Genomic DNA, 27,654 nt, shown 5'->3' with positions numbered 1-27,654 from the left:
CTGTAAGCAAGGACTGGTCTGTCTCCCAAGATCTGTGAGAGCGATGGGTCGTCCTTCAGGATAGGTTGTAGATCCTTGATGATGCGTTGGAGAGGTTTTAGTTGGGGGCTGAAGGTGATGGCTAGTGGCGTTCTGTTGTTTTCTTTGTTGGGCCTGTCCTGTAGTAGGTGACTTCTGGGTACTCTTCTGGCTCTGTCAATCTGTTTCTTCACTTCAGCAGGTGGGTATTGTAGTTGTAGGAATGCATGATAGAGATCTTGTAGGTGTTTGTCTCTGTCTGAGGGGTTGGAGCAAATGCGGTTATATCGTAGAGCTTGGCTGTAGACAAGGGATCAAGTGGTATGATCTGGATGAAAGCTAGAGGCATGTAGGTAGGAATAGCGGTCAGTAGGTTTCCGATATAGGGTGGTGTTTATGTGACTATCGCTTATTAGCACCGTAGTGTCCAGGAAGTGGATCTCTTGTGTTGACAGGTCCAGGCTGAGGTTGATGGTGGGATGGAAATTGTCGAAATCATGGTGGAATTCCTAAAGGGCTTCTTTTCCATGGGTCTAGATGATGACGATGTCATCAATGTAGTGCAAGTAGAGTAGGGGCATTAGGGGACGAGAGCTGAGGAAGCGTTGTTCTAAGTCAGCCATAAAAATGTTGGCATACTGTGGGGCCATGCGGGTACCCATCGCAGTGCCGCTGATTTGAAGATATACATTGTCCCCAAATGTTAAATAGTTATGGGTCAGGACAAAGTCACAAAGTTCAGCCACCAGGTTAGCCGTGACAGTATCGGGGATACTGTTCCTGACGGCTTGTAGCCCATCTTTGTGTGGAATGTTGGTGTAGAGGGCTTCTACATCCATAGTGGCTAGGATGGTGTTTTTAGGAAGATCACCAATGGACTGTAGTTTCCTCAGGAAGTCAGTGGTGTCTCGAAGATAGCTGGGAGTGCTGGTAACGAAGGGCCTGAGGAGGGAGTCTACATAGCCAGACAATCCTGCTGTCAGGGTGCCAATGCCTGAGATGATGGGGCGTCCAGGATTTCCAGGTTTATGGATCTTGGGTAGCAGATAGAATACCCCAGGTCGGGGTTCTAGGGGTGTGTTTGTGCAGATTTGTTCTTGTGCTTTTTTAATTTAGGCTTGAATAGAGACTGGGAATGGATGAGTCATTACACAAAGTAAAACTATTTCCCCATGGTATTTCTCCCCCCCCCCACCCCACCCCCCACTGTTCCTCTGATATTCTTGTTAACTGCTGGAATTAGCCTACCTTGCTTGTCACCATGAAAGGTTTTCCTCCTTTTCTGCCCCCTGCTGCTGGTGATGGCTTATCTTAAGTGATCACTCTCCTTACAGTGTGTATGATAAACCCATTGTTTCATGTTCTCTGTGTGTGTATATAAATCTCCTCTGTTTTTTCCACCAAATGCATCCGATGAAGTGAGCTGTAGCTCACGAAAGCTTATGCTCTAATAAATTTGTTAGTCTCTAAGGTGCCACAAGTACTCCTTTTCTTTTTGCGAATACAGACTAACACGGCTGCTACTCTGAAACCTGTCATTAGTTTAAACCTGTGACAGTGAATTTGGGATTAAAAGACAACAGACATCTGCACTGTGATATTGGCTCTTTCTTTCAGCAGCAGACAGGCAATTCTGGCTTTTAACACAGCAGTTGATAGTGTTCTTAGAATAAAGCATTTTCATTTTTATGCTTATAGTGACATTGTTTATATAAGAACCCTGAAGGTTTTTTAAAACTGACAATACGCATAGCCTCCCAGTGTTCATAGTCTCCATGCATTCATGCACCAGAAGTGGAAGACTTTTGTTAATGGCTTCAGTGACTATCAGACTAAAAAACTGAGAAATATTAAAAATATAAGATTTTTGTTTTGAAACTTCACACACTGTTAAAGAAATGAAATGAATCCCTAATATTCTTTTCATTCTGAATATGTGTGTTTTGGTCATAATGCAGTTCCCTTTCCACCACAATAAATCTGCCTAATCTTCTGTTTCAGATTTAGTGTTTCCCTCAAGCTTTGTCAGAGAGAGAGATTTTTTTTAGAGTGACAATGAAATAGGCAGGGGTATGAATGTGTCATACCCCCCCCTTTTTTGAAGGCCCATTCATCTGTCAAAGTTGAGGAGTAATGACTGAGCAGGATGGGTGCTCATGTGTGAGTCTTTGAAACACAATATCAAGCCAAGTGAAGGAAGAAATGATACCGAGAGGCAGGCTGAAGCCTAGGAGCCACGGGCAAAATCCTGGTCCTATTGGGTACATCTACACTGTGATAAAGAACCCATGGCACCAAGTCTCAGGGTACATCTACACTGTGATTTAAAAAAAACCCACAGCACCAAATCTCAGAGCCTGGGTCAGTTGACTCAGGCTCCCTGGGCTCAGGATGTGGGACCATAAAATTGCAGTTCAGATATTTTGAGCTGGAGCTGGGCTCCCCATTCATAGGGTCTCAGGGCCTGGGCTCCATCCTGTCTCTGAACAGTGACATTGCGGTTTTATACTCCTACAGTCTGAGTCCCATGAGCCGGAGTCAGCTGACCAGGTCAACTGCAGCCTTGCTGTTGGTCTTCTATCACAGCGTAGATATACTGAGGTCAATGGCAAAACTCCCCTTGACTTCAGTGGGGTAAAAGCCTGTTCCTATGTCCTCAAACAATGGCACTGCTTTGTGTCAGTTATAAAATAAAAACACACTTTCAAGTATTAATTTTGTTTTCTAAAACAATTTTTTGTTTTTGTTTCCATCCTAAACAAAAAAAACATTGATGGTTTGCACTCAGTACGTTGTTCAATAGAGTAGCAATCAAGCTCCTATTGGGCAAAGCACGTAAATATGTGAGTAGTCCTGTCAGCATCAATTGGACTACTCACGTGGTAGAGTTACGCATGTGCCTAAAAGCTTTGCTGGATCAGGGCCTCAGTGATGTTTGGTAGGAAAATTCTTATGGAAGCACAGACTGTGACATCTACTGTACATGAATACCTAAGCATCCCTTGGATCGTGTTGCTGCAGGACATGCAGAAATAATGATTAATTTTTAGACATTTACCATACATTATCAGATATTCCCCTGTGAAACTGCAAAATATTTGTCCATTTGACATTGTCATTAATAACAAAATAATTCATATCTTTTGTATTTAGATTCTGGATAGTATTTTCACATGTTAAACTGAATTTATTTTTGCAATACTTTTGTAACTTTTGTCTTCCTTTTTGTTTTATGATATCTTTCAACACCCTGCACATGTTCCCAACATTGATATAGACCATCAATATAGCAGTACTGTAGAAGAAAATCCTTCTTTGTTAGCCAACTGAAGCCTGGAAACATCTAGAAATGAACAAATATAAACCATGTGCAATCCAGGGCTCTCTGGAAGCATTCATTATGTTCCCACAAACCCTTTTCTATCCCTAATTATTACACATCTATAGGTCTCCTCTCTGGTCTGTATTGTGGATCACTTGGCCCCTCTGAGATCAGCAGCAGAAATTGGAGAGACGAATTTTCCTATCGGTTCTAGCCTAATTGAAATCCCAGTACAGCAAGCACATGTGACATGGGTCATATTAAAGACAACAAAAGACTACAAATCCCCCCCCCCCGTAGATAAATTGCTGAAACATGCTGTGTGCTATTCTAGCTGGAATAAAGCTGTTCCCTTCCCTAATCGGTACCTGGGACTGATTTTATTTTGAAACACCCCAAATGTGGAGCTAAACACATGCCAAAAGTTAGGCATGTGTATCAGTATCTTACTGAATTGGGTATTGAACTTACCTAAATTCAGTTTAGCTGGTTGGCGTGTTTTCTTTTGAATCACATATTCTCTAATAGCTCAGAGCCAAAAGCACAGTGGTGGTTGGTGCAAGGGAAGAAAAAATTAGGAAGTCTCATCTTTCCAGGAAGGGAGGGTAGGAGAACCACAGCTGCAAAGGGTGTATGTAGTCTGATAAGTAGGTTGCCAGACCCCCACCAAAATCAATATATGTTGCAGTGTACAACACATGCTAGCTAGGGAGCACACCACTCTAATTTTCAAAGGTGCACACCATGTTTTACCATGACACCTGCCCTGAGCTATTCTGTACAGGGATGGCAGGATGGTTCTTGGAACCACCATTTTTGCCCATGCCATATCACTGGCTCGGACACTCAGAGTGATTCCTAGTGGCAGGGGTAGGATTTAGGGCCAGATGTATAGAAACCTAAAGATCAGTTAGGCAGTCTAGTTGGATTTTCAAAAGTGCCTAAGCATGAGTTCTACCATGAGTTATGACTAAAAGAGATAATGAATGGGAATGCAAATTCACAATCCATAATAAGTACTTATTCACAGTACTGTGGAAAGACTAACTAATTCATCTAAATTCTATCTCAAATTAAACAGTTAATTTAGGCTCTAACCTAGAATTGTATGAAAGAAAATTGGGGGTATCCTTGGTGCCATTCCACCTAATTGAAAGCACTGCATACTTCTTTAGAACTCAATCATCACTGTTTCATGAGCTCCATATATGGGGCAGCATGTTGTTGTTCTTACGCCACCCCAGGAAGCAGATTTTGACTCCGTCACAATCTGTCTCCCAGTTCCCCCACTGCTCTGGGGTGAAAGGGATCTGCCCTGTGGCAGCCCTGTATCTGGCACAGTGTTAGTCCCTGGTGAAGCATGTTGTCTGATGCATTGGAGAAGTAGAGCGAAGGCTGTGCTCCTGCTCACTCCCACATGTGCGGGAAGACATAGTGGCCCATGGAGGCTGTCCGCTCCCCACCATGCAGCTCCCCATGATCTGCATAGCTATAGCAGGGGATCAAGGGGACATCATATGTCCCAATACTGCTCTGCTACAGTCAGGAGTGAAAGTAATTTAAGGGACTTACCAGTATGCAGGGCAGCCAGGATCCTGAGCAAGGTGTGGGAGGGGGGTGAGCCTCAGGCAGAAGGGGCGGGGCTAGGGCCAAACTACCCCAGCCAGCCCTTCAGCGCAGTGCAGGGCTAATTTAAAGGGCCCAGGGCTCCAGGCCACTACTAGTGCTACTCCAGGGCTTCAGCAGCGATTTAAAGGACCCGAGGCTTAGGCTGTAGTAGCCGTGGCCAGGAGCCCCGGGCCCTTTAAATCACTGCTAGAACCCCATGTAGTGATGATTTTGCAGTGTGTTCTAAAGCACTAGATGTCACAGCCACCTGTAGTGGTGGCAAGTTCATTACAGTATCACAGCTTCCCATTATTGAGGGCATTAACATACAGACATCATAATTAAGATGTCGAAGAGAAGAGGGAAGATGAAGAGCACAACCAGTGAAAGTACCTGATAAATGGACAACCGTAAGTGACGAAGCGTATGCTTCCAGGGTGAATCACTTACACTACTGATTTGCATAAAGAGAGTAATTTTGAACCTTAAGAAGCAGCATAGGGTAAGAGAGGAGTTTGTTTCAGACTTTGGGGGTAGAATGGGTCAGTTATCTCTCATTTTGTGGCTTCTCGCTGCAGTAGCAAGTTGGGTTTTAGCCATCTTATTTCCTTAAAGCCACCAGCCATTTCCCATTCTTCAAAGCTATTTTATTCTCCCTTTTCAAGAATGAAGTGCCACTTTTCTGAGTGAGGCCTGTGCATGCTTGAGAGCCTCCTGTCAAATCCCTGCCCTTGGATCTACCTCTTTCAATGAGGATGTGAAGCATAAAGTTCATCACGTTACAGTCTGTTATGCACAAAACCATACTGACAGATATTGAGTACTAGGGAGAGATGAGTGGCAGCACTGCCATATAGGAAACCAGCTCAGTGAAAGTGAGTGAGGGTGGGGAGAGGGAGTGGGGATGGAGTGAGTGGTGGCGGGGCCTCGGAGAAGGAGTGGGACATGGCCAGGGCTTCGGAGGAGGGAAGGGGCAAGGGTCAGGGCAAGGGTGTTCAGTTTTGTGTGAGTAGAAAGTTGGCAACCCTAATTTGTGTGAGTGGACTGGTGGGGGATCTGTAGGCTGATGGTGGACATTTCCAGATTTGTCTAGGGCAGCAAACTCCTGAAATATAGAGAATACCTACAAAGTATGGTAACAGAGAACCTACCTGACCTTGAGGTGTATGCATGCATTCCAATGCACTTGTTATGCATGGGAGCTGTAGTCACATGTGACCTATAGGAAGCCATATATAAGCTTAGGCAGGGACCGGAGACATTCAGGGTCAGATATTCACTAGTGTGGATGGATAGATAGCCAGGAAGGGCTACTAAAGGAGAAAGGTGTGTCCTCTGCCGTCTCAGCTGAGGGAAGCTGGGAAAGCCTCAGGTGGTTAGTATCCAAGGTTTTGAGCTAATTTGCTCTTCTTTTGTTGTTCTTGTTTGAAAATAAAACCAGCCTGGAGGGAAAGGTCTTGGGCTGAAGGGCTGTTCAGAGCTTCATTCTATCTTCTCTGGCTGTTGCGATTGCCCATTGGATTAGAGGTACCTACCTGGGTTGGCCTTTTTCCCCATTGAGATATTGCTGCTGTTCTGCTGAAGTTGGTTTATACCATTTGTCAGCATGATTCTTCAAAGCCCACCTCCCACTTCAGCCTATTTTAAGAGTGACCCTTGCTTAAAATATGCAGGCCTTTCTTTGAGACAGGCAAAAATTCCATAGCCCCCAGACCTCAGATGATGGTTCCACACCATCCAGTGGGCAACGCTGCATCAGTATTAGAACAGTGCAGTTCTTCTTGTTAGCATGGTTTCAACACTGCCCCATTGAATCGTTCTTAGCTGGCTCAGATCCTCAGCTGTGACCAAGGACAGCACAGTACAATTCAAAATGGGTGTGTGCAAAGGTGCTTTAAGCCACCTTCATTCTCCTCCAACTCCTGGGGTCTACTGTGCATCAGGCCAGTCCCATGTTGTAAAGTAGAACAGCCTGAGGGTTGCTCTATATTATACTAACTGCTACTGACCCAAATGATCTTGTACAGCAGTCAGAGATTGTCACGATTAAAGGAATCCCTGAGCATCCCCTCTTTTTCCTTTCTTGTCCCCTATGCTGGCTGCATGGAGGAGATGTTGTGTAAAAGCCATTCTAGTAGCTTTACAACACTGGAGGATCTCTCTATGCTGGGGTGATCATCCTATCGCCCTAGTGCAGGCGAGAAGTTAGACAAGTAAGTACATTGTTCTTGCCTCTGGATTTCCCAGCATGCTGTGTCTATCTTTTAAGGTGTAAACCATTTGGGTCAGTACTGTCTTTATTTTGGCACATTGTACAGCGCTGAGCACACTGTCAGCACTTTAATAACTAACTCTGGTAATTACTAATAAACACCATATGGCTAAAAATAATGTGAGACTCAAAAGAATTGTTGGGCTACTTATTTTCTGTGCATATGAATGTGTAGCTCATTTAAGCCAATTATTTTTCTATTAACAGGCATTGGTTATGCCATCCTTCTGGTTATATTTTTAGAAATATTCAGATTATTACAGCAAGTGTGAAAAATGAATGAAAAAAAGAAATCTGGCTGCTAATACTTATCTTCTAAAATTAAATTTCCTGGCTGAATAATCTAGTTAGTCCTCAAAGGAATTTTGTCCTCCAAGACTGAATGTTGCTGGCACTCTTGGGTGACTGCTGACAAAATGCCAGAGAACAGGAGATATATGAAAAGATTTCCTTGTCTTCTTCCAGATGTTTGTTCCGTGCAACAGATGGGTTATTTTTATAGCACTACATAAAATGAAATTTTCATGAATCCAAGCGCAAAATTGGAAAGCAATTGGGTTTGATTCTGAGGCTACCAACACCCACCCCAGCACGCTTACCGCCACACACTCACTGGTTCATAGAATGCAGACTGGTTCCTCTCAAGGTAAGTGGCATTCTGCCTTTCTGAGAAGAGCAACAAAACGATGAGAGGTTCATGGCTAGATTTGCCCTCTCCTGGGACCAGAAGGGCTTGAAATTTTGTGAGGGCCACCTTGTGGAAAGGAGTTTTCTAATGCAGGGAATGTGGATGCGTGTAGAAGGTAGGTGTAAGGCCTTCTCCTCAATACATGGATTCAAGAGAGAGGACACCCTCAGCCCCATGGGTGGGAGGGGAGGAAAGAGGCCATGCATGGTCAGCTAACCTCCAAACTGTTAATGTGGCCCTCCCTCTTATTGAAGTCATGTTGTCATTGACTGTGTCCCTGTTCTCCTGCTCAGCTTGTTTGTATATGTGTTTTTATCTACCATATGATGCAAATTAAACCTTTGTATGAGTTTGTGATGGCAGCATTATTTGCAATACTGCTTTTAAAAAAAAATAATCTATTGAGAGGAAAGATATATGAAGGTTACTGTGTAAAGTTCCAGCTGCCTGATATATTGATGTTACTGCTAAGTAGACTGTAGAAATGAAATGACAAACTCTGAATTGCTCTGTGAAGCAACGAAAAGGAAAAAAAAATACAGATCAGTTTTTAAAGTGTTTTGATTTGTTGATTCTTTTTTTTTTTTTCAGGCTTGTGTTAATATTTTTAACCATCAGTTAAGGCTGCCATTTATGCTCCCTGTTAATAATAAGCCCATGACAAAGTTGTGTGTTACCAGATGTGTAAAGCTACTGGTTGTTTTGACCTCGGATGTCACTGGCAGGCAAATAAGAAGCTGGTCACAGGAGCCGTTGGTTAAAACTGCTCTGATGATTAGTCAGTCAGAGAACTTCAGGCGATTAAGATATCATGAAGAATTTATTGACATGACTTATCTGCAATGATTGTGAATATATTACATCTAAACCCGATCTCCACAAGTATATAGCAGGTCTCAGTAGCTACAGATGTATTGTATTATTAATATTTCTTTGGAGACCAATATATTTTTACACAATTTATACATTCTCCCTGCTCATGGATTTTGAATACTCCAAAAAATTGCTGTAAATCAGAAGATCTTTAGCTATTGAAATATTAATAAATCCAGGGGGAAAAGTAAGAAGACTTTTTTAAAACTGGTGAAGTTTTATAACCGCCATCAATCAGCCTGCCTGAAGTTCAGGGTGCCTAGCAACCAGAAGTGGAGAACACTGAGACCGATCCTTCCTACAACATGAAAAATTTCCCCTCTTGATTCTGTTTATGGCAAAACCTCCTTTTTATTTTGGAAATTTACACTCTGAGAAAACATGTGCCGTACTTTGTAGAGAAAAAAAATACAGGCAGTGAAGGGAGAAACTGGTGATCGTTCAATACTCTGTCTACTTTTGATTTTGTGAGTGCCTGCGATAATGGGAATGTGCAACAGTTACCAGGGAGAGGTGTATTTTGGCAGGGACGGGGGGAGTGGTCATTTTGAATGAAAGATAATAGGTTAGAAAAGGCCCCTTGGGTCAGGCATTCTCATCCTTTGGCACTTTTCATGATGAGCCACTAGCTCAGCCCATTAATATCTGATTCCTTACTAATCTGCTAGGGCCCAGATTTTCAAGTGCTCGGCATCCACAATCAAGGTCAGATTTTTCAAAGGAATTCTCAGCTTCCATCTCGGCACCTAAAGAAGGGCCTGATTTTCAAAAGTGCTCAGTACCCAATATTCTGAGCTCTCTTGAAAATCTGGCCCAGAGTGTGGGCCCCTCTGAAAATCTGGCCATTGGGAGCTACATTGGTGTGATTCAGGAGAGATGCTGTGCAGTTACATGAGTGTAAAACTGGTGTGAATCAGAGGAGAATAAGGCCCTTATTTAATAATGACAGAAGTGGTACTGTGATCTCTCTGCTGGGTATTTGCTCCACACATTTTTGCACATGAGATAAAAGTTTGCCCTTATTACACTGACTGCAGTGTGTAGACAAGTGGCAATGGTCCAGCCACACAGAGGCCTCCTCAGCCATTCTGCTGGCACAGAGTCTGGTATCTTAGGACCTCTCTCTAATGCACCTTACTGCTCATTTATTTTCCCACACCTCTCCTTGGTGTTACTGAGCCTCATCCTGAAGGCCTTATAGTAGGGATGTCAGCATTGAGCCCTTGATTTGCTCCAGACAAGCACCTACACTTTCAGAGGTCAAATTCTGCTCTTGCCTTGTGAAACTGCATTGAAGTGGATGAGCTTTGAACAAGTGAAGTCTTTTTTTTTTCTTACCCTCATTCCTTCTCATTAAACTAGCCTTCTCTAAATAGTTATCTGTACTACTTGTACATCCAAGCCAGGCAAATTCATGTGTTCTATATAATAAATCTTTGCAAAGGTGTAGAACAGAAATGAACTTTGTCATGAAAATGAAGTTTCTCTTATGTAAGGGCCACAGCTGTGGTGATTCTAGCACTCTGGGCATCTTGAAAACTGAATTCAGAGTTCCTCCTTAGGCCAGGAAAAATGGGCAGCAACTACTTATAGTTCTGAAATGAATTATGGGAGCACTTACTTATTTGGAAGTCACTAGCTGCTGAGCTGTAGATACCTATATTCTTACATTCACCTTCCTGAACACACTGGTATGATGTATTATTTTGGTTTGCAGTATCAACTTTTTTTTCCAGGAAAGTTAAGCATGCCAGTAGTATTTTATATATATGTAAAATGATCAAAACTGCTTTAATGTATCATGAATATGTCAAGTTTAAGCCCTTGTTAATTCTAATAAATGTTGATATTGGTTTGAAGGACAAGTGTGTTAATGAAGATCTAAATCAAGCAGTCATAAGTACCTCTTTTGCAATGTTCATATATAAAATCATCTGCTGTAGCAGAGGTTCCCTAGCACTGATAATATTAACCCTTCTGCTGTGAATCTTTCTACAATTTATTTTAAAAGAATCTATCTGTGTATGTATCGATCTATAATCTGATAGAGAAATTGTCTTCCCATTCATAACATTTATATAACAGAAGATTCAAATTATTGCATAAATTCTTAAATACTAGAGGGAATTCTAAATGATTCCCCCCTCCCAATAGTATGGGAATTTCATACTCTTCTAAACTCTAATATCATTCACAGTGAACCATTCAAGCAATATTTCTGGCTATCATTCTGTCTCCAGTTTATTGCACTGATGCAACATGTATGACTATTTGCCTTGTGGGCAGGTGGCATATGTGTGCATTCGGTGCAAACAACTTGTGGCCCTCAGAGATTGAATACAAGCTCTTGAGATCAGAGTAGCTGAACTGGTGGAGCTAAGGGGGACAGAGAGGTACATAGATGAGACTTTCAGGGACAAAGCAGAGAGGTCTCAGACCCAGTCTGACAGCCTCTGTGCTGTTGAGAGTGAGAGTTTCAGGGAAGGAGAACATCAAGCTGGAGCATAAGGAAATGATCTCATAGTTGGGACAATCCTTGCAGATGCTGTCACATTGATACTCCTCTGGGGGAGGGGACTCCTGATACTAGAAAAAGACAGGCAAGAATAATGGGGAATTCAATTAGAAATACAGAGAGTTGGGTTTCTGATGACAGGGAGAACCACATGATGAATTGTCTGCTGGGTGAGAAGGCTGGGAACCTGTCACGTCATCTAAATAGACACACGTGCTGTGCTGAGGAGGAGACAGTGGTCATGGTACATGTAGGTAACAATAACATTGGGAAATGTAGGAGAGAGGTCCTGGAGGCCAACTATAGGCTGCTAAGTATGAGATTGAAGTCTAGGTCCTCCATGGTAACATTCTCTGGCACAGTTGAGATGGGCAGACCTGCAGGCTCTGTGTGATGAGACGGTGGTGTTGGCAGAAGGGATTTATGTTTGTTAGGAATTGGGGAACCTTTTCAGAAAGAAGGAGCCTATCCAGGAAGGATGGGCTCCACCTAACGAGAATGGGACCAGATTGCTGGCATGTAAAAATTAAAAAGGTGGCAGAGGAATTTTTAAACTAAGGGCTGGGATAAGCCGACAGATGCAGAGGAACACACAGTCCAGACAGAGACATCCCTTATGGGAGGATTTATTAAAGGGGATATTCTGTACCTTAGTAAAGAGGAGAGGATAGAAGTTGATAAAGTACAGGTAGGGACTGAAGAGAAACAGTCAAACAAGAGTCCCATTCAGTCACATCACATGAAGGCAGAAAACTAAATAATTATGAATTTTATAAGTACTTATATACAAATGGTAAAAATCTAAATACTAAGATGGGTGAACTTGAGTGCCTGGTATTAAATGAGGATAGGCAACACAGAAACTTGGTGGAACAAAGATAATCAATGGAACACAATATCGGGATACAAAATATATGGGAATGACAGAGTGGGTCATGCTGGTGGGAAAGTGGCACTATATGTGAAAGAAAGCTGTCCAAGCTGTCTGGAATGACTGAAGGGCATGAGTTCCAACTTCAAGGCAGACTGTTAAGAACCTGGACACAAACCCCAAATTGGTTGTGAGTTCTATACTTAGATTTTACCAACCAATAATCAACTGTGAACGCCTCGGGCATTCTAACAGCCTTAACATGGAGTTACAGAGTCCCCTTGGGTACTCAGAGTAGCAGCCGTGTTAGTCTGTATTCACAAAAAGAAAAGGAGTACCTGTGGCACCTTAGAGACTAACAAATTTATTAGAGCATAAGCTTTCGTGAGCTACAGCTCACTTCATCGGATGCATTTGGTGGAAAAAGCAGAGGAGAGATTTATACACACACACACACACACACACACACACACACACACACACACACACACACAGAGAACATGAAACAATGGGTTTATCATACACACTGTAAGGAGAGTGATCACTTAAGATAAGCCATCACCAGCAGCAGGGGGGGGAAAGGAGGAAAACCTTTCATGGTGACAAGCAAGGTAGGCTAATTCCAGCAGTTAACAAGAATATCAGAGGAACAGTGGGGGATGGGGTGGGAGGGAGAAATACCATGGGGAAATAGTTTTACTTTGTGTAATGACTCATCCATTCCCAGTCTCTATTCAAGCCTAAGTTAATTGTATCCAGTTTGCAAATTAATTCCAATTCAGCAGTCTCTCGTTGGAGTCTGTTTTTGAAGCTTTTTTGTTGAAGGATAGCCACTCTTAGGTCTGTGATCAAGTGACCAGAGAGATTGAAGTGTTCTCCAACTGGTTTTTGAATGTTATAATTCTTGACGTCTGATTTGTGTCCAGTCATTCTTTTACGTAGAGACTGTCCAGTTTGGCCAATGTACATGGCAGAGGGGCATTGCTGGCACATGATGGCATATATCACATTGGTAGATGCGCAGGTGAACGAGCCTCTGATAGTGTGGCTGATGTGATTAGGCCCTATGATGGTATCCCCTGAATAGATATGTGGACAGAGTTGGCAACGGGCTTTGTTGCAAGGATAGGTTCCTGGGTTAGTGGTTCTGTTGTGTGGTGTGTGGTTGCTGGTGAGTATTTGCTTCAGATTGGGGGGCTGTCTGTAAGCAAGGACTGGCCTGTCTCCCAAGATCTGTGAGAGTGATGGGTTGTCCTTCAGAATAGGTTGTAGATCCTTGATGATGCGTTGGAGAGGTTTTAGTTGGGGGCTGAAGGTGATGGCTAGTGGCGTTCTGTTGTTTTCTTTGTTGGGCCTGTCCTGTAGTAGGTGACTTCTGGGTACTCTTCTGGCTCTGTCAATCTGTTTCTTCACTTCAGCAGGTGGGTACTGTAGTTGTAGGAATGCATGATAGAGCTCTTGTAGATGTTTGTCTCTGTCTGAGGGGTTGGAGCAAATGCGGTTATATCGTAGCGCTTGGCTGTAGACAATGGATCGAGTGGTATGATCTGGATGAAAGCTAGAGGCATGTAGGTAGGAATAGCGGTCAGTAGGTTTCCGATATAGGGTGGTGTTTATGTGACCATCGCTTATTAGCACCGTAGTGTCCAGGAAGTGGATCTCTTGTGTGGACTGGTCCAGGCTGAGGTTGATGGTGGGATGGAAATTGTTGAAATCATGGTGGAATTCCTCAAGAGCTTCTTTTCCATGGGTCCAGATGATGAAGATGTCATCAATGTAGCGCAAGTAGAGTAGGGGCATTAGGGGACGAGAGCTGAGGAAGCGTTGTTCTAAGTCAGCCATAAAAATGTTGGCATACTGTGGGGCCATGCGGGTACCCATCGCAGTGCCACTGATTTGAAGATATACATTGTCCCCAAATGTGAAATAGTTATGGGTGAGGACAAAGTCACAAAGTTCAGCCACCAGGTTAGCCGTGACAGTATCGGGGATACTGTTCCTGACGGCTTGTAGCCCATCTTTGTGTGGAATGTTGGTGTAGAGGGCTTCTACATCCATAGTGGCTAGGATGGTGTTTTTAGGAAGATCACCAATGGACTGTAGTTTCCTCAGGAAGTCAGTGGTGTCTCGAAGATAGCTGGGAGTGCTGGTAACGAAGGGCCTGAGGAGGGAGTCTACATAGCCAGACAATCCTGCTGTCAGGGTGCCAATGCCTGAGATGATGGGGCGTCCAGGATTTCCAGGTTTATGGATCTTGGGTAGCAGATAGAATACCCCAGGTCGGGGTTCTAGGGGTGTGTCTGTGCAGATTTGTTCTTGTGCTTTTTTAATTTAGGCTTGAATAGAGACTGGGAATGGATGAGTCATTACACAAAGTAAAACTATTTCCCCATGGTATTTCTCCCCCCCCCCCACCCCACCCCCCACTGTTCCTCTGATATTCTTGTTAACTGCTGGAATTAGCCTACCTTGCTTGTCACCATGAAAGGTTTTCCTCCTTTTCCGCCCCCTGCTGCTGGTGATGGCTTATCTTAAGTGATCACTCTCCTTACAGTGGGTATGATAAACCCATTGTTTCATGTTTTCTGTGTGTGTGTGTGTGTGTGTGTGTGTGTGTGTGTGTGTGTGTGTGTGTGTGTGTGTGTGTTAATATAAATCTCTCCTCTGCTTTCTCCACCAAATGCATCCGATGAAGTGAGCTGTAGCTCACGAAAGCTTATGCTCTAATAAGTTTGTTAGTCTCTAAGGTGCCACGGGTACTCCTTTCCCCTTGGGTACTCAGATCTATCTTGTCACCCAGGCAAGCATACCTTTGTGACACATGATCTCTTACATCAAGGGTCATGGCAATATTGAGGTTACTCCCAGTCCCAGAGGACAAGTCACTTATCCCAGATCAATTGCACTTTAGATTACACACCAAGGACAATACTTGTAACCAATCCTATAATAAACTACACATTTTATTATATAGGAAAAGGAAATGAGTTATTTACAAGGTTAAAGCAGGTAAACATATATACACACAAATGAGTTACAATCTTCAAGTTCAAAAGGTAATTGAAGCTTCTGTAATTAGCAAGCTCTATATGTCCTTTAGGACTAACCCAGGTTCAGTAGCTGGGGATCCTTTGCTTATGCCCAGAAACCTTTCTGCCCCTGCCCTCCCCTTCCCTGGAGTCCAAGCAGCATAGAGATATAGTTCTTTCTAGTTAGGGATTTTTATTCCCTTCCTCCCTTGTGTTTTAAGCTGCAAACTCAGCAGATGGGAGGAATTCACTTTAGACTCGGGGGAGAGCAATCAACAAAGTTTTTGTCCTTCTTAATGTATTACAATAGTTGTCTGGTGTCGATGGGCCTTCATTGTTGGCCAGGATGTAATGCCTGGGGGAGGGATAGCTCAGTGGTTTGAGCATTGGCCTGCTAAACCCAGGGTTGTGAGTTCAATCATTGAGCGGGTCATTTGGGGATTTGGAGATTGGTCCTGCTCTGAGTAGGGGGTGGGACTAGATTACCTCCTGAGGTCCCTTCCAACCCAGATATTCTATCATTCTACCTTCTGTTGGAGATCACCACTTTAAACTAGTTAATCAATCTCTCTCCTGTATGGTAATTTACAGAGGCTCACAGTACCAACACTTAAATATTGCCATATAATATGGGATATAAATGTTATGAGTGAGAATAATGCACACAGCACCTCACAAGCATTCAATAAATCTAAAGACTAAGCACATTTTAAAAATTTTAATAGCTATTTTAACAATACTAACACACAGGTGAGCCAGACTGATTCCAGTTATGCTTTTGTCAGTGTTTCACTTGGGCATAGGGACCTTGGCATGAGCTGCCACCTGGTTTGCCAGTGTCACAAAAGCATAAAGCCAAATATAGTAAAAAAAAAAAAAAAAAAAAAATCTTAAATGAATCAAACTTCACCCTAGAATCTGTGTGGATAGAAATTCAGTGCCTGAGTAATAAGAATATAGCAGTAGCAATATATTACCAATCACCTGATCAGGATGGTAACAGTGATTGTGAAATGCTCAGGTTGATTAGAGAGTTTACAACAGAAAACTCAATAATAATGGGGGATTTCAACTATCCCTGCATTGATAGTGTACATACCACCTTAAGACAAGATGCATAGATAAAATGTCTAGACACCATTAATGACTGCTTCTTGGAGCAGCTAGTCCTGGAACGCACAAGAGGAGAGGCAATTCTTGATTTAGTGCTAGGTCGCACAGGGGATCTGGTCCAAGAGGTGAAAATATCTGAACTGCTTGGTAACAGTGTCCATAATGTATTTAAATTTAACATCCTTATTGGGAGGAAATATCAAAGAAACCCACCACAGTAGCATTTAACTGCCTAAATATGAACTACACAAACACGAGGAAACTATTTAAACAGAAAGTAAAAGGAAAAGTCACAAGAGTGAAATGCCTGCAAGCTGCATGGACACTTTTTAAAACACCATAATAGAAGCTCAAACTAAATGTATACACCAAATAAAAGAAAAAAAACCAGCAAGAGAACTAAAAAAATGCCCCCTGGCTAAACAGCAGAGTAAAAAAGGCAGTTGGAGACAAAAAGACGTCTTTTAAATATTGCAAGGCAAATACTACTGAGGAAAATAGAAAGGAACATAAACTCTGGAAGGTCAAGTGTAAAAGTATAATTAGGCAGACCAAAAAAGAATCTGAAGAGCAACTAGTAAAAGACTCAAAAACTACCAGCAAAATGTTTAAGTACATTAGAAGCAGGTAGTCTGCCATTCGGTCAGTGGGGCCTGTTTGATCAAGGTGCTAAAGGAGCACTCAAGGATGATAAGGCAATTGAAGAGAAACTAAATGACTTCTTTGCATCAGTCTTCCCTGCAGAGGATGTGAGGGAGATTCCCACACCTGAGCCATTCTTTTTAGGTGACAAATCTGAGGACCTGTCCCAGATTGAGATGTCAATAGAGGAGATTTTGGAATTGATAAAGTAAACAGTAATAAGCATCCACAACCAGATGGTATTCACCCAAGAGTTCTGAAGGAACTCCAATATGAAATTGCAAAACTACTAACTGTGGCGTATAACCTGTCTTTTAAATCAGCCTCTGTACAACGTGACTGGACGATAGCTAATGTACTGCCAATTTTAAAAAAAGGCAAATTGGTTGAAACTATAGTAAAGAACAGAATTATCAGGCACCTATAGATGAACATGATATGGTGGGAAAGAATAACACAGCTTTTGTAAAGGGAAAACATGCCTTGCCAATCTAATAAAAATTTTTGAGGAGGTCAATAAGCTTGTGGACAAGGGTTATCCAGTCGATGATAGTGTACCTGCAAAAATAATGAGGAGTCCTTGTGGCACTTTAGAGATTAAAAAATTTGTTTGGGCATAAGCTTTCGCGGATTAGAACCCACTTCATCAAATTCATGGAGTGGAAAATACATGAAAGGATGGGGGTTGCCTTACCATGTGTGAGGTCAGTCTAACGAGATAAATCAATTAACAGCAGGATACCAAGGGAGGAAAAAATAACTTGTGAAGTGGTAATGAGAGTGGCCCATTACAGACAGTTGAGAAGAAGGTGTAAGTAACAGTAGGGAGAAGTTAGTATTGGGAAAATTAGGTTTAGGTTTTGTAATGACCCAACCTGGGTCTCTCATCAAAGGCTCTTAAGCAAAGTAAGCAGTCATGGGATAAGAAGAAAGGTCCTCTCATGGATCAGTAACTGGTTAAAAGACAGTGCCTTGCATAATGACAGGTTTCAGAGTAGCAGCTGTGTTGGTCTGTATTTGCAAAAAAGAAAAGGAGTACTTGTGGCACCTTAGAGACTAACAAATTTATTTGAGCATAAGCTTTCGTGAGCTACAGCTCACTTCATCGGATGCATTCGGTGGAAATATTTTCCACCGAATGCATCCGATGAAGTGAGCTGTAGCTCACGAAAGTTTATGCTCAAATAAATTTGTTAGTCTCTAAGGTGCCGCAAGTACTCCTTTTCTTTTTGGTTAAAAGACAGGAAACAAAGGATAGGAATAAATGGCCAGTTTTCACAGTAGAGAGAGGAAAATAGCGGAGTTCCCCAAGAATCTGTCCTGGAAACAGTGCCATTCAACATATTCGTAAATGATCTGGAAAAAGAGGTAAAGATGAGATGGCAAAATTTGCAGATGATAAATGTTACTCAAGATAGTTAAGGCTAAAGCTGACTGTGAAGAGTTACAAAGGGATCTCACAAAACTGGGTGATTGGGCAACGAAATGGCAGATGAAATTCAATATTGATAAATGCAAAGTAATGCACATTGGAAAATGTCATCCCAACTGTACATACAAAATGATGGGGTCTAAATTAGCTGTTACCACTCAAGAAAGAGATCTTGGAGTCACTGTGTATAGTTCTCTGAAAACATCTGCTCCATGTGCATTTGTAGCATGATGGGGTAAGGCCAGATGACTATAGAAAATTAGTCTTATTGGGATCCAGGAAGTGGACAGGCAAAGCCCGCCCACTGCTAAGGATCCCCCAGCCTAAGAGGGGGGATCCACAGGACCTGGAAAACCAAATAATTATGGGGGACAACTAATGAACAACAGGGACAGGAATGCGGTCAAAGGGTCAAACGAAGGGAACTGGACATGTCCCCGGGGGACACAGAGCAGAGACCCCAAGACAGCACCTATAGAAAGGTAGTGGGAGATAGATATATTAGCTCCAGGCTAAACAAATCCCTGGTACCAGAATAAGTGAAATGGCAGCTGCTCCAGGTCAATTAAGACACCTGGGGCCAATTAAGAACTGTCTAGAAGGCAGGGGGAATGCTAGGTTGATTGGGACACTTGAAGCCAATCAGGGGCTGGCTGAAACTATTTAAAAGTCTCCCAGTTAGTCAGGTAGGTGTGGATGTCAGGAGTTGTGGGAGGAAGTTGGGCTGTTGAAGAGACTGAGCAGCACACACCATATCAGGTACAAGGAAGGAGGCCCTGAGGTAAGGGTGAAGTCGAGCTTGAGGAAGTGGGGGCTGCTGTGGGAAAGTAGCTCAGGGAATTGTACATGTCATGTTTCTAAAAGGTCAGCTACCATAGCTGATACTATTAGGGTCCCTGGGCTGGAGCCTGGAGTAGAGGGTGGGCCTGGGCTCCCCCTTTGCCCCTTCCCGCCCCCTCCCCCCCCGATTAATCACTGAGACTGGGAGACAATAGAGACTGTGCAAGGGAGGATAGCTTCTCCTCACCTCCCTTGCTGGCTTGTAATGAAAATGGCTCAGTAGACTGTGACCCTTGTCTCTAGAGAGAGAGAGACGGAAATGTGGGACTCATGGAGACAAGGACAGAGCTTTGTCACAGTGTCAAAAAAGCTAATAATGTTAGGAACCATTAGGAAAGGATAGAAAATAAGACAGAAAATATCATAATGCCACTGTATAAATCCATGGTACACCCATATCTTGAATACTACATGCAGTTCTGGTTGCCACATCTAAATTTTTGTATAGATTAGATTTGAAAAAAATAAAGAGAAGGGCTCCAAAAATGATTAGGTGTATGGAATGGATTCCACATGAGAAGAAACTAAAAAGACTGGGACTGCTCATTTTAGAAAAGAGATGACCGACGGGATATGATAGAGGTCTATAAAATAATGCATGGTGTGGAGAAAGTGAAGTGTTATTTACTCCTTCACACAACACAACAACAAGGGGACACCCAATAAAATTAATAGACAGCCGATTGTTTTAAATCATAAGTATTCCTTCACGCATCACACAGTCAACCTAGGAACTTGTTGTCAGGGGATGTTGTGAAGGCCAGAAGTATAACTGGGTTCAAAGAAGAACTAGATAAGTTCATGGAGGATAGATCCATCAATGTCTATCAGCCAAGACAGTCAGGAACACAACCCCATGCACTTGGTGTTCTTAAAACACTGACTGCCAGAATCTGGGACTAGACAACCTGGGATGAATCACTCAAAATTGCCTTGTTCTATTCATTCCCTCTAAAGCATCTGGCATTGGCTGCTGTTGGAAGGCTGGACACTGGCCTAGATGGACCATTGGTCTGACCCAGTGTGGCTGTTCTTATCTAAAGATATATTCTCATCTTAGTGGTAGAGTCTTCTACACTGTCTCTTATGTAAAACAATAGGAGTTATGCAGTTAAACCCCTGTATATAAAAGGGAATATATATTTTATAGCTTACTAAATTTGCTGTAATAGATGCACATTCAGTTGTTTTAAAATATTCATTTATTTGTATTCCAATACTTAATCCAGTTGTCCATTGAGCAGCACACAGATATTTCAACATGTCTGCCATATGTGTATTATTTAAACACAGTTATTACCAAGTGGTACATAAATCAGGCATTGTAGATTACTAAGATGTTGCCTCTAGGGCAAGTTTTCAGACGCCCCATCATCTCAGGCATTGGCACCCTGACAGCAGGATTGTCTGGCTATGTAGACTCCCTCCTCAGGCCCTTCGTTACCAGCACTCCCAGCTATCTTCGAGACACCACCGATTTCCTGAGGAAACTACAGTCCATTGGTGATCTTCCTAAAAACACCATCCTAGCCACTATGGATGTAGAAGCCCTCTACACCAACATTCCACACAAAGATGGACTACAAGCCGTCAGGAACAGTATCCCCGATACTGTCACGGCTAACCTGGTGGCAGAACTTTGTGACTTTGTCCTGACCCATAACTATTTCACATTTGGTGACAATGTATACCTTCAAATCAGCGGCACTGCGATGGGTACCCGCATGGCCCCACAGTATGCCAACATTTTTATGGCTGACTTAGAACAACGCTTCCTCAGCTCTCGTCCCCTAATGCCCCTACTCTACTTGCGCTACATTGATGACATCTTCATCATCTGGACCCATGGAAAAGAAGCTCTTGAGGAATTCCACCATGATTTCAACAATTTCCATCCCACCATCAACCTCAGCCTGGACCAGTCCACACAAGAGATCCACTTCCTGGACACTACGGTGCTAATAAGCGATGGTCACATAAACACCACCCTATATCGGAAACCTACTGACCGCTATTCCTACCTACATTCCTCTAGCTTTCATCCAGATCATACCACTCGATCCATTGTCTACAGCCAAGCGCTACGATATAACCGCATTTGCTCCAACCCCTCAGACAGAGACAAACACCTACAAGATCTCTATCATGCATTCCTACAACTACAATACCCACCTGCTGAAGTGAAGAAACAGATTGACAGAGCCAGAAGAGTACCCAGAAGTCACCTACTACAGGACAGGCCCAACAAAGAAAACAACAGAACTAGCCATCACCTTCAGCCCCCAACTAAAACCTCTCCAACGCATCATCAAGGATCTACAACCTATCCTGAAGGACGAGCCATCGCTCTCTCAGATCTTGGGAGACAGACCAGTCCTTGCTTACAGACAGCCCCCCAATCTGAAGCAAATACTCACCAGCAACCACACACCACACAACAGAACCACTAACCCAGGAACCTATCCTTGCAACAAAGCCCGTTGCCAACTCTGTCCACATATCTATTCAGGGGATACCATCATAGGGCCTAATCACATCAGCCACACTATCAGAGGCTCGTTCACCTGCGCATCTACCAATGTGATATATGCCATCATGTGCCAGCAATGCCCCTCTGCCATGTACATTGGCCAAACTCGACAGTCTCTACGTAAAAGAATGAATGGACACAAATCAGACGTCAAGAATTATAACATTCAAAAACCAGTTGGAGAACACTTCAATCTCTCTTGTCACTCGATCACAGACCTAAGAGTGGCTATACTTCAACAAAAAAGCTTCAAAAACAGACTCCAACGAGAGACTGCTGAATTGGAATTAATTTGCAAACTGGATACAATTAACTTAGGCTTGAATAGAGACTGGGAATGGATGAGTCATTACACAAAGTAAAACTATTTCCCCATGGTATTTCTCCCTCCCACCCCACCCCCCACTGTTCCTCTGATATTCTTGTTAACTGCTGGAATTAGCCTACCTGCTTGTCACCATGAAAGGTTTTCCTCCTTCCCCCCCCTGCTGTTGGTGATGGCTTATCTTAAGTGATCACTCTCCTTACAGTGTGTATGATAAACCCATTGTTTCATGTTCTCTATGTGTGTGTATATAAATCTCTCCTCTGTTTTTTCCACCAAATGCATCCGATGAAGTGAGCTGTAGCTCACGAAAGCTTATGCTCTAATAAATTTGTTAGTCTCTAAGGTGCCACAAGTACTCCTTTTCTTTTTATCAATCTTGTGGTTACTTCCCCCTTCACAGCCTCCCCCCTTTTAATTTGTAGCAAATCTTGGTATGAGTAGTTACCATAGTAGCATGGTAGGATTGTTCAAATGGGGAAAAAAGATGGAAATATGCAGAATTACCTGTTTCAGAGTAGCAGCCGTGTTAGTCTGTATTTGCAAAAAGAAAAGGAGTACTTTGGCACCTTAGAGACTAACAAATTTATTAGAGCATAAGCTTTTGTGAGCTACAGCTCACTTCATCGGATGCATTTGGTGGAAAAAACAGAGAAAGGTTTTCCTCCTTCCCCCCCCCCCCCCCCCCGCTGCTGGTGATGGCTTATCTTAAGTGATCACTCTCCTTACAGTGTGTATGATAAACCCATTGTTTCATGTTCTCTGTGTGTGTATATCAATCTCCCCTCTGTTTTTTCCACCAAATGCATCCGATGAAGTGAGCTGTATCTCACGAAAGCTTATGCTCTAATAAATTTGTTAGTCTCTAAGGTGCCACAAGTACTCCTTTTCTTTTTGCAGAATTACCTGTAACTGATTCAGGTTGCTGCATCCAATATGTACCCACTAACCACAGCCAGATACATGACATGAAAACAATTATCAGTGAATATGTGGTGAGAAAAATATTGTGATATTATTTGTATTACTGTGACACCTACAGGCCTCTGTCAGGATTGGAGCCCCATTATGCTAGATGCTGTATAAATATAGAGTTGAAAGATGGCCCCTGACCCATATATCTGTGAAGTATCTGCCTAGCTTCATAAGCCTGGTGAATAAGGGGGAGAAAATATACTACAAATTTATTTGAAAACTATCACAGAATCCTTCAAAATTTTGACAAATATCTGACCAGTTCTTCCACCACCCTCCAGTTAAGGAGGAAGCTTTGCTGTCTCCCAAGTAACTAATCTCCACAGCATGAGAGAGTTCTTCTATACACATTGCAGGATGACATGTAACCAAATGGAAACCTTGAAAAGGTCACCATTGCTGAGATATTCATATAGTACTCTCTGTAACTCAGCAGCCTTATTCACTAGCTCAGCTTTAATATGAATGATGTTCCCCATGGCCCCTGATAGTACCCAAATGGTCTGTTTTTGAGGTATTTTATTCTGATCTACCTCAGTATGTTGAGAACCACCCTGAGGCTGTTTTTCATTTATGTTCAGATTGCAGTATTTAAAAACACAGCTGGCAGCCACGGAGCACCTGCCATTTCATAGAATCCTAGAATATCAGAGTTGGAAGGGACCACAGGAGGTCATCTAGTCCAACCCCCTGCTCAAAGCAGGACCAATCCCCAACTAAATCATCCCAGCCAGGGCTTTGTCAAGCCTGACCTTAAAAACCTCTAAGGAAGGAGATTCCACCACCTCCCTAGGTAACACATTCCAGTGCTTCACCATCCTCCTAGTGAAAAAGTTTTTCCTAATATCCAACCTAAACCTCCCCCACAGCAACTTGAGACCATTTCTCCTTGTTCTGTCATCTGGTACCACTGAGAACAGTCTAGATTCATCCTCTTTGGAACCCCCTTTCAGGTAGTTGAAAGCAGCTATCAAATCCCCCCTCATTCTTCACTTCCGCAGACTAAACAATCCCAGTTCCCTCAGTCTCTCCTCATACATCATGCGCGCCAGCCCCCTAATCATTTTTTTTGCCCTCTGCTGGGCGTTTTCCAATTTTTCCACATCCTTCTTATAGTGAGGGGCCCAAAACTGGACACAGTACTCCAGATGAGGCCTCACCAATATCGAATAGAGGGAAACGATCACGTCCCTCAATCTGCTGGCAATGCCCCTACTTATACAGCCTATCAGTTTTCCCTCGATCTGCTGGCAATGCCCCTACTTATAAGCCCAAAATGCCATTAGCCTTCTTGGCAACAAGGGCACACAGTTGACTTATATCCAGCTTCTTGTCCACTGTAACCCCGAGGTCCTTTTCTGCAGAATTGCTGCCTAGTCATTCAGTCCCTAGTCTGTAGCGGTGCATGGGATTCTTCCGTCCTAAGTTGACTCTGCACTTGTCCTTGTTGAACCTCATCAGATTTCTTTTGGCCCAATCCTCTAATTTGTCTAGGGCCCTCTGTATCCTATCCCTACCCTCCAGTGTATCTACCACTCCTCCCAGTTTAGTGCCATCTGCAAACTTGCTGAGGGTGCTGTCCATGCCATCCTCCAGATCATTAATGAAGATATTGAACAAAAACGGCCCTAGGACCGACCCTTGGGGCACTCGACATGATACTGGCTGCCAACTAGACATAGAGCCATTAATCACTACCCATTGAGCCCGACGATCTAGCTAGCTTTCTATCCACCTTATAGTCCATCCATCCAGCCCATACTTTTTTAACTTGCTGGCAGGAATACTGTGGGAGACCGTACCAAAAGCTTTGCTAAAGTCAAGGAATAACACATCCACTGCTTTCCCCTCATCCACAGAGCCAGTTATCTCGTCATAGAAGACAATTAGATTAGTCAGGCATGACTTGCCCTTGGTGAATCCATGCTGACTGTTCCTGATCACTTTCCTCTCCTCTAAGTGCTTCAGAATTGAATCCTTGAGGACCTGATCCATGATTTTTCCAGGGACTGAGGTGAGGCTGACTGGCCTGTAGTTCCCCAGATCCTCCTTCTTCTCTTTTTTAAAGATGGGCACTACATTAACCTTTTTCCAGTCGTCCGGGACCTCCCCCGATTGCTATGAATTTTCAAAGAAAATGGGCAACGGCTCTGCAATCACATCCACCAACTCCTTTAGCATTCTTGGATGCAGCGCATCTGGCCCCATGGACTTGTGCTTGTCCAGCTTTTCTAAATAATCCTGAACCACTTCTTTCTCCACAGAGGCTGGTCACCTCCTCCCCATGCTGTGGTGCCCAATGCAGTAGTCTGGGAGCTGACTTTGTTCGTGAAGATAGAGGCAAAAAAAGCATGGAGTATATTAGCTTTTTCCACATCTGTCACTAGGTTGCCTCCCTCGTTCAGTAAGGAGCCCACACATTCCTTGACTTTCTTCTTGTTCCTAACATACCTGAAGAAACCCTTCTTGTTACTCTTAACATCTCTTGCTAGCTGCAACTCCAGATGTGATTTGGCCTTCCTGATTTCACTCCTGCATGTCTGAGCAATATTTTTATACTCCTCCCTGGTCATTTGTCCAATCTTCCACTTCTTGTAAGCTTCTTTTTTGTGTTTAAGATCAGCAAGGATTTCACTGTTAAGCCAAGCTGGTTGTCTGCCATATTTACTATCTTTCCACACATCAGGATGATTTGTTCCTGTAACCTCAGTAAGGATTCTTTAACATACAGCCAGCTCTCCTGGACTCCTCTCCCGCTCATGTTATTCTCCCAGGGGATCCTGCCCATCAGTTCCCTGAGGGAGTCAAAGTCTGCTTTTCTGAAGTCCAGGGTCTGTATTCTGCTGCTCTCCTTTCTTCCCTGTGTCAGGATCCTGAACTCTACTATCTCATGGTCACTGCCTCTCGGGTTCCCATCCACTTTTGCCTCCCTTACTAATTCTTCCTGATTTGTGAGCAGCAGGTCAAGAAGAGCTCTGCCCCTAGTTGATTCCTCCAGCACTTGCACTAGAAAATTGTCCCTTACGCTTTCCAAAAACTTCTTGGATTGTCTGTGCACCGCTGTATTGCTCTCCCAGCAGATGTCAGGGTGATTGAAGTCTCCCATGAGAACCAGGGCCTGCGATCTAGTAACTTCCGTGAGTTGCAGGAAGAAAGCCTCATCCACCTCCTCCCCTGGTGCGGTGGTCTATAGCAGACTCCCACCACGACATCACCCTTGTTGCTCATACTTCTAAACTTAATCCAGAGACTCTCAGGTTTTTCTGCAGTTACCAGACCTCTGAGCAGTCATACTGCTCTCTCACTTACAATGCAACTCCCCACCTTTTCTGCCCTGCCTGTCCTTCCTGAACAGTTTATATCCATCCATGACAGTACTTAAGTCATGTGAGTTACCCCACCAAGTCTCTGTTATTCCAATCACATCATAATTCCTTGACTGTGGCAGGACTTCCAGTTCTCCCTGCTTGTTTCCCAGGAAGATGGACAAGAACACCACTTGCACCTCAAACTCCTTTATCCTTCTTCTCAGAGCCAAGTAGTCTGCCGTGATCCGCTCAAGGTCATTCTTGGCAGTATCATTTGTGCCACGTGGAAAAGCAGGAAGGGAACCGCCATCAATGGAAGCTGCGGGGGCAGGCGGAGGCAGTGTGCAGGGCGGCCTGGTCATGCCTCCTCTTAGGAGCTGAGCCCAGAACCCACCTCACCTTGTCCCATGCCCCAACCCCCATTGACTTCCACGATTAGACAGTCTCTACCCTGGCCTTTTTCCTTCCACAGGGAGGATGGACAAGACCACTTGCACCTCAAACTCCTTTATCCTTCTTCTCAGAGCCATGTAGTCTGCCGTGATCTGCTCAAGGTCATTCTTGGCAGTATCATTGGTGCCCACGAGGAAAAGCAGGAAGGGAACCGCCATCAATGGGAGCTGTGGGGGAAGGCGGAGGCAGTGCGCAGGGCGGCCTGGTCATGTCTCCTCCTAGGAGCTGAGCCCAGAGCCCACTTCACCTTGTCCCGTGCTCCTGCCCCCTTCCACACCCAAATTTCTGCTGCTGCTGAGGGAGCAGGGTGCGGTGGCCCGAGACTTCCCAGCAGCAGCTGGTGCGACAGGCAGAGGAGCTGCCTCGGACCAGGTGCACCAGCCGCTGTAGAAGTCACAGAGGTCACAGAATCCATGACCTCTGTGACAAACTCGCAGCCTTAGACATGAGTTTATATGGGCAGCAGGTGGATATCTTCAATCAGTTTCTCATGTTTAGCTCTGCAAGGGCATAAAAGCCAGGTGGCAGGCACAATAGTGCATAGCCGTATAATAACCCATATGCGTCTCTAGCCCCTAAGCACAGGACTGACTGGTAACGGTGTACAGATGGCTGGAGTCTTGATGCAAGTTACTGATATATATATACTAATGTGCTTCCTTCACTGGAGAAAAAAAGAAAAATAACTCCTCAACTTTTCCCTGCACAGGGCATATGAACAGCTATTGTAATTCAGTAATGAGCATTACTGTAATAATACTGCTAATAATAAAAAATACTTAGCATCTTTCTTTCATTTGAGGATCTAATAGCACTTTGCAAACATGAATTGAACAACTT

At 43.5% G+C, this 27,654-nt stretch overlaps 1 protein-coding gene and 1 long non-coding RNA gene across 5 annotated transcripts in view; one reads left to right on the top strand and one right to left on the bottom strand.

Annotated features, from left to right (window-relative positions):
• TMEM108 (transmembrane protein 108) overlaps window positions 1-27,654 on the top strand; it is a 301,039-nt gene that overhangs the window by 173,927 nt on the left and 99,458 nt on the right. The gene's annotated exons all lie outside the window — the stretch shown is intronic.
• On the bottom strand, window positions 15,979-27,413 carry LOC122458927. The gene is made up of 3 exons (XR_006279278.1): window positions 27,403-27,413; window positions 19,617-19,622; window positions 15,979-16,274 (listed from the first exon to the last, which is right to left on the bottom strand). It is a non-coding gene; the product is annotated as an uncharacterized LOC122458927 (long non-coding RNA).

The sequence above is a fragment of the Dermochelys coriacea genome, chromosome 2, assembly GCF_009764565.3.
Source record: "Dermochelys coriacea isolate rDerCor1 chromosome 2, rDerCor1.pri.v4, whole genome shotgun sequence".
Classification (NCBI taxonomy): Eukaryota; Metazoa; Chordata; order Testudines; family Dermochelyidae; genus Dermochelys; species Dermochelys coriacea.
Note: the sequence above shows the minus strand (reverse complement) of the source record. Positions and strands in the feature narration are given on the sequence as shown.